Below are 7,281 nucleotides of genomic sequence, written 5' to 3'. Positions count from 1 at the left end.
GACAGAAGACGGCACTCAAATATACTTGATGTCCGATCATTCAGGGCAGCAGATTGTGATACTGACCACTGTCTGGTGGTGGCAAAGGTTAGGGAAAGACTGGCAGTGAGTAAACAAACAACACAAAGAGTTCATATGAGGAGGTTCAATCTCAAGAAATTAAACGAGGCAGAGGGCAAAGAGCAGTATCGTGTTGAAATATCAAATAGGTTTGTGGCTTTGGAAAACTTGGACACTGAGGTGGATGTTAATAAAGCTTGGGAACCTATCAGAGAGAATATCAAAATTTCTGCCAAGGAGAGTCTAGGACATTATGAACCAAAGAAGCATAAGCCATGGTTCGATGAAGGATGCTCAGAATTACTAGACCAAGAAAACAAAACAAACTGCAGCGGTTACAAGATCCAAGGAAAATATATAGGGATAATCTGAACAATATAAGACGTGAAACCAGCAGGCATTTCAGGAACAAAAAGAGGGAATATCTGAAAGACAAAATTGATCAGCTTGCAATGAACAGTAAGAACAAGAACATTAGAGACCTGTATACAGGAATAAATGACTTCAAGAGGGGTTACCAGCCTAGCCGTAACTTAGTGAAGGATGATAATGGTGATCTGCTTGCAGATTCCCACAACATTTTGAATATGTGGAGGAACTACTTCTCTCAGTTACTGAATGTACATAGGGTCAGTGATGTTAGGCAGACAGAAATCCATACAGCTGAGCCGTTAGTACCTGATCCTAGCCCTTTTGAGGTTGAAAGTGTTATTGCAAAATTGAAACGGTATCAATCGCCAGGTAGTGATCAAATTCGGGCAGAACTTGTTCAAGCAGGCAGCGAAATATTACGTTCTAAGATTCACAAGCTAATTACTTCTATGTGGCATAAGTAAAAATTGCCTGATCAGTGGAAGGAGTCTATTATTGTACCAGTTCACAAGAAAGGTGATAAAACTGACTGTAGTAATTATCGGGAGATATCACTGCTATCAACTTCATACAAAATTTTATCCAATATTATTCTCTCAAGGTTAAGTCCATACATAGATGAAATTATTGGGGATCATCAGTGTGGGTTTCGACATAACAGATCAACTACAGATCAAATTTTTGCATTCGTCAGACATTGGAGAAAAATTGAGGGTATAATGAGACAGTTAAACGAAACGTATAGTCCATGTAGGTAAACAACTGTCTGATAAATTTCCTACCCAGAATGGTCTAAGACAAGGATATGCTTTATCGCCACTCCTTTTTCGACTTTGCCTTAGAATATGCAATTAGCAAGGTCCAGGGAAACCGGGCGGGACTGAAATTAAACGGGACACATCAGCAGTTGGCCTATGCCGATGATGTGAATCTACTGGTTTATAATATAGATACCATAAAGAAAAACACACATACTTTTATTGACGCAAGTAAGGAGGTTGGTCTTGAAGTAAACACGGAGAAAACTGAGTGTATGCCGCTGTCTCGTCACCAGAATGCAGGGCAAAATCAGGACATAAAGATAGCTAACAGATGTTTTGAAAATGTGGCACAGTTGGGAACGACAACAGATCAAAACCTGATTGCGGAGGAAATTAAAAGGAGATTGAACTCGTGTAATGCTTGCTACCATTCAGTTCAGAACCTTTTGTCTTCTCGTCTGCTGTCCAAGAACATAAAAATTAGAATATACAAAAATAATTTTGCCTGTGGTTCTGTATGGGTGTGAAACTTGGTCTCTGAGTTTAAGGGAGGAACACAGACTGAGGGTGTTTGAGAACAGGGTGTTGAGGAGAATATTTGAACCGAAGAGAGATGACGTGAGAGGAGGTTGGAGAAAACGGCAAAATGAGGAGCTTCATAACTTGTACTCTTTTTCAAGTATAATTACAATGATCAAGTCAAGGAGGATGAGGTGGGCAGGGCATTTAGCACGAATGTGGGAGTCGAGAAATTTATATAGGATATTGGTGGGAAAGCCAGAAGGAAAGAGACCACTGGGAAGAGCAAGGCATATGTGGCTGGACAATATTAAAACGGATCTTAAAGGGATACGATGGGGTGGTATGGATTGGATTGATCTGGCTCAGAATATGGACCACTGGAGGGCTCTTGTGAACACGGTAATGGACTTTCGGGTTCCATAAAATGCTGGGAAGTTCTTGAGTAATTGCAGAATTGGCGGTTCCTCCAGAAGGGCTCAGCTCCATGAGTAAGTAAGTAAATCAGCATCTCCAAGGAGAGCAGACTGTTGTTTCTTGACTACCGGATGCACAGTTAATGAGACCACAGGTTCCGTGTTTCCGTGAGGTACGATAACTTGCTTTTAAAGCACATTGCACTAATCTGAAACCAAGAAATGCCGATGGCCTTTTGCAGTGAATTGCTGGCTCCATCGCCTAAATACTTTAACGCTTATCTCTCTTACATGACCCATTGTGCGACCAAGTAAAAGTTACAGTAGTATCCATTTTCAGCTTTGTGATTTTTACGTTCAGTGAAGATGATAAACGGACATGGGAAGAAGTGTCGGCAACGATAATAATCTTAGACCAGCGTACACCTGAGGAAATAGAATGTAAAGTGAAAGAAAACTAGCCACACGAATGTTACTGGTTAAGATTTTCGACAAGAACTTTTCAGTTTCCCACAGAGAAGAGACCAACATCACAAGACATGCTGGTGGTCCCCGGTTCTCAACGCCAATGTTTTACGGGAAAAACAACAAACTGAATCAGATGTTATGACGATGCAACTTCATCCTTACGCAGAAGTGACTGCAGCAGAGTTTGCCAAGTGATGAGACGTGTCAGACAGCTTGTCCAGGTCTACCGTATGACCACAGCCGAAGCTACTGAACTGGAGTTTGGCTCCTAATCATTTTCATGATTATTTATCAATTCTGCGCATAATGTGGTGGAAATAGAGCAGGGTCTTAAAATTTACTTTTCGATTCCAAGTGACGCATCCAGTAATTGTAGTTCCAAATGTTTCCCGGTGGTAATAATGTTCTGGAAAGGATAAGGCAGTAAGTAAAATGGGGTGCTTTAGTTTTATTCCGATTTTGAAGAATGTACTGGGGCAGCAGGTTATGCAGGTTATAAAAATTGATTTGTCATTCTGTCGCGGTTTCAAAATGTCGGTAGATGTCGAAATTTTAGTTGTAAATATATTCAAATATTTCACATCCTGGGGCAAGTGTACGGCGGGTTAGCTGTCCATATTTGCATTTCTATACAACGCTGAGAAACACAGAGAACTATGACGTCACCTTACCACGTGGTAGCTAACGCTTCGTCCCTACAGCTTTCGACTAAGACAAAACTGGCCTGCTATTAAACCGTACTTTCTTAGCGTGGGTGAACAGATTGCCCGAAATTCCTTTGGGTGTAACTGAAGAGCTAAGAGTATGGGAATTTAGAATGAGGAATTGTTCATTCTCCCACCTTATTTCTCGTTTATCTCCAACTCACTCTTGTGATTCTAGTCCCCAATTAAAACTCAAAGGAAGTGAACTATTTCGTATTGTGATACATAGGCTGTTTCTAGGAAACTACTCAGTACACAACACGTATCCAGGGGGGGGGGTCCTAGCTACCAACTCGGCACAAAGTGCGTTTCTGTGTAAACGAACATTCAACAAATACTTCCTAGGATACGCGACGCTGTATAAGCGGCCGTGGAGCTAAGAAGTGATTCACTCCTCATTCGTAATTCTTTCATAAAGCAGAAGTGCGCGATTCGTAAATCAGAACCAAGCTAGTCACAGTAACAGAAACACTAGAAGAAAAAGACAGTCGTAGTCCAGTCAGAATGGAGTTAGTCTTAGGCAGTCATTTCATGTAAGCCGTTGAAATTCATTGTGACTAAGAGACACTGCAGCCATTATTATTGGTCACGGAACCATAAACACGTGACTGCTGGTGTCAGATGTGTATGGATTTGCTTGATCGATCGATTGGATCGAATTATTGGATTCAAGAATTCAAAAATGTATACTGTCACACCATTAGTCATGCAGCCATGAACATGTCATAACTTGTGTCAGAAGTGTGTTATTAGTCACGCAAACTGCGGATACGTGACAATGTAATGAATGTTCTCAAGGGTAACATGGAGAAGCAGAAGAAAAACAAATATGTTTGGGAAAAAACAGAGGCGTTTCTCATGAAACTGAATTTAACCAAACCCAGAAAACCCAGCTCTCTTCTTGCACTAATACAAACGCTCATCTAATGAAGTGGCTCAACTCTAATGACGAAAGCCACGTCACTCACACTGAATGCCTCAGTCCGTTGCGTGCAATTACGTAAGGACAGCCGAGGAAGGGTGCGGTGGTGCTGTGATATCAAACCGTGGTCGTCAGGGACCGGTTGCATACAGAATTCGCAACATTTCAACCCAACATTGCTACTCTGATGCAAATTGCAAGTTTTGGGAGGAAAGTGCGTGAAAGTATGTTCTCACCAGGAAGTTCCAGTGCCCAATGAGGTTAAAACAGTCATATTCGTGATGTCAATTCCAGTGCGTAATGCATGTGTGGAGGTGACGTGTTGCTAGCTTACAGAGCTAAACAAATGCAGTGAAGACGTTGCAATAGCTGATATTTCTATTAAAGTGAAAGAAACGATTTCATACTCGTACATCCTTCAAAACAAAGAGATTCTGTTGCAGTGCTGCCAACTGCGAAGCACTCTTTTCAAAACAGAACCAATAAATAGCACGGATAGAGGAACAGATGATTTTATTCACTAAATTTAATTCTTCTGTACCTGAATTCATGTTGCGACCCAAAATTTTAGAAAGATACACGTGATCATACACTTTTACGTCATATTGTTGTTTCTTTTTCGTAGATTTATCTACATATGGGGATGATTTATTTCTTTAAGTCGCCTTCACATAAATATCTGTGTTGATTCCCCAATATCAATTATATTAGGAAATTGAAATGAAACAACCCAGAAGTGTCGGACCTCCACACACTTTCAGATGTTTTGAAAATGTGAGAGACTTCAGATATTGGGAACGATAAGAAATCAAAACCTGATTCAAGAGGAAATTAAAAAGAAGGTTGAACTCGGGTATTGCTTGCTACCATTCAGTTCAGAACCTTGTCACTTCTTGTCTGCTTTCCAAAAAAACATTTTTTTTTTATTTTGTATGGGTGTGAAACTTGGTCTCTGACATTAAGGTAGCTACATTGACTGAGGGGATTTGAGAACAGGATGCTGTGGAGAATATTTGGACCTAAGAGAGACAAAGCGATGGGAGGTTGGAGAAAACAGCATAATGAGGAGCTTCATAACTTGTACTCTTCGCCAAGTATAATTAGAAGGAGGAGAGGATGAGATGGGCAGGGCATGAAGCAAGAATGTGGAAGAAGAGTAATGCATGTATGATATTGGTGGGAAAGCCAGAAGGAAATAAATTACAAAGATGACCAGGACGTAGGTGGGCGGATAATAATGAAATGGATCTTTGACAGATCTGATGTGATGGTATGGGCTTGATTTTTTTTGGGGGGGGGGGGATTCAGAATAGGTACCAGTGAAGGGTTCTTGTTAACACGGTAATGAACCTTCTGGTTCCATAAAATTCTTGGAAGTTCTTGAGTGGGTTCACAAATTGCGGCATCTGAAGAAGGGCTCAGCTCCACGTGTTATTCCTTCTACTTAGGAGTCATGAGCGTCCGGGAAACGTTCGTGAGAGAGTTTGTCACCCTGTAAAAAGATGGTGCGGCATTTTTTTATATGATGGTCATACTACACTGCTCTAAAACAACTTAGTTTCTAATAATAGAATTTAATACTATTTAATGATTGTATTTGATGTGACGGTGGTGACAAGCAGTTAACACTAGAGTTCCGAAAGGGGAAGTGTGAAATACACGTATTACATCATAACGAAGTGCTCTTAGCAGATGAGTTTGAAATTATTTGTACCTCCTCAAGAATGACGCTCATACCCTGGCAGGCCATATCCACAATGAACGTCACATGTTTGTCCATCCCTGTTGATCGCAGCTGGGCCACGGCGTCTTGGATAGTCGTTTGAGTCGAGAGTAACATGTGCTGCTCCGACAGATAGCGCATAAATCGAAGGACTTTGCCTGTGTATGACACACCGAAACAAATTTACGACTGTCTAGCCGGTCTAACCTGTGACTGGCGACAACAGAAATTTCAATGCACCCTGTCTCGTATGTAAATCCTCCGTGTTAGTACACGGGTCTCTAATGGAAAGTAACTTATCATTATTTCTTGCTAGCACGGCAATGTGGCTAAATCAGTGAAACATGTCTCAGTTCTCTCGAAAACAGAATTCGTGTTGTAATAGTGCAAGTTCTATATCACTGAAATTTTATGGTTTTGGCTTCAAATGAAAATTTAACAACATGCCAAATTCCATGTGTGAAGTTGAGCTATGTAAGGAAAGAGATAATATGTTAAGGAAGTCCACAATAACGTGAAGCAGTCTCATGACAAAGCCTGGACTGTGAGCTGCTCAGTATATATCGTAAGATCCGTCTTTGTCTCCGTTAGCACGAGACATAACAGCAACTGGCTTCAGGCTGTCTGCGGCGGACCACTGTCTGGGCGGTCTGGGCGATAAGTGGTAAGTAAAGGGCTATAAAACCCTTCGCCCCTGAAAATAGTTTGTTAAAATTATGTGAATTTGGTTCCTTTCCTTTCTATGGAATTTCCGTTTAGTAAGTATTTTCAAATAAATTGTGACTTCATATTACGAAAGAAATTATGCAATGTATCGAAACCTATGAAGTCCACTCTTTTATAATTTTCCCTTCCCTTCTTCCTTCCTTTCTATAACTTTAATTGAGCATCCATTTATCACCACTGGTTTCCAACTTTTGTTTGGAATAAACAACATGAAGGTCCAAGAAAACCAGGTGGGAGTGAAATTGGGTTGAACACATCAGCTCCTTGTCTATTCGACGATGTGACTGTATTGGGAAATAACAGAAATATCATAAAGAAAAACACACAAGTTCTGTCTGAAGCTAGGAAGGAGGCTGGTCTAGAAGTAAACACAGAGAAAATGAAGCATTTATTGATTTATGGTCACGAGAGTAAAGGTTGAGTCATAACATAAAGATATTGTGACTTTTTTTTATTTACATATAATTAGCAATCAGAATTACATTTGATTCTATAAGATAATTGGCTGTATTATTCCCCGTGACGTAGAGAGGGCTTATCCAGAGATAAGTCTTCGTTAACCCTCTCTCGGGTCGGCTGGCCAATTCCTTTTTAGTCTTCATCCATTGTG

General features: G+C 40.6%; 1 protein-coding gene across 1 annotated transcript in view; it reads left to right on the top strand.

The window, feature by feature from the left end:
• The first annotated feature begins 6,251 nt into the window (after nt 1-6,251).
• The window catches only part of LOC111867113 (sodium-coupled monocarboxylate transporter 1), a 55,614-nt gene continuing 54,584 nt past the window's right edge, over nt 6,252-7,281 (top strand). The window contains exon 1 of the mRNA XM_033752555.1: nt 6,252-6,609. The gene's annotated coding sequence lies outside the window, so the exon portion shown is untranslated. The remainder of the gene's footprint in view (nt 6,610-7,281) is intronic.

This window comes from Cryptotermes secundus, unplaced genomic scaffold (assembly GCF_002891405.2).
Source record: "Cryptotermes secundus unplaced genomic scaffold, Csec_1.0 scaffold291, whole genome shotgun sequence".
Classification (NCBI taxonomy): Eukaryota; Metazoa; Arthropoda; class Insecta; order Blattodea; family Kalotermitidae; genus Cryptotermes; species Cryptotermes secundus.
Note: the sequence above shows the minus strand (reverse complement) of the source record. Positions and strands in the feature narration are given on the sequence as shown.